Below are 433 nucleotides of genomic sequence, written 5' to 3'. Positions count from 1 at the left end.
ACAGCAGTCTGCTGCTGGTTCTAAAGCAATGATTAACACAGTTGTCATCAAAACACAGGGAGGAGAACATGGATGGATTGAAATCTGTTCGAGCTCTGGCACGACACCATCCAGAACACCTGCAGCCCAAACTGCCTGAAGTCTGCCTGGTCCTCACAGAAGCCGTATTGCAGACATTTTTACTCTTTTTTTCTCTGTTGCATGCAGTTCTCATTTGCCTACATGTACCTGTACTGTCTACACAGCAGTATTGACTCTTTTTTTTCTTTTTTACTATCTAGGTGAATAACCTGCGCTCTGCTGTGGCCTGTTCTACAATTAGCACCCTAGCAGAGCTCCATACCCACCTAGGGAGGGCCATGGACACCGAGGCACGGTGGACAGGCCGCGTCCTGCTGCTGAAGTTGGCCCAGACAACCAACGCCTTCATTCA

The sequence above is a fragment of the Etheostoma spectabile genome, chromosome 14, assembly GCF_008692095.1.
Source record: "Etheostoma spectabile isolate EspeVRDwgs_2016 chromosome 14, UIUC_Espe_1.0, whole genome shotgun sequence".
Classification (NCBI taxonomy): domain Eukaryota; kingdom Metazoa; phylum Chordata; class Actinopteri; order Perciformes; family Percidae; genus Etheostoma; species Etheostoma spectabile.
The sequence above is the reverse complement of the archived record's forward strand: the minus strand, read 5'-3'. Positions refer to the sequence as shown.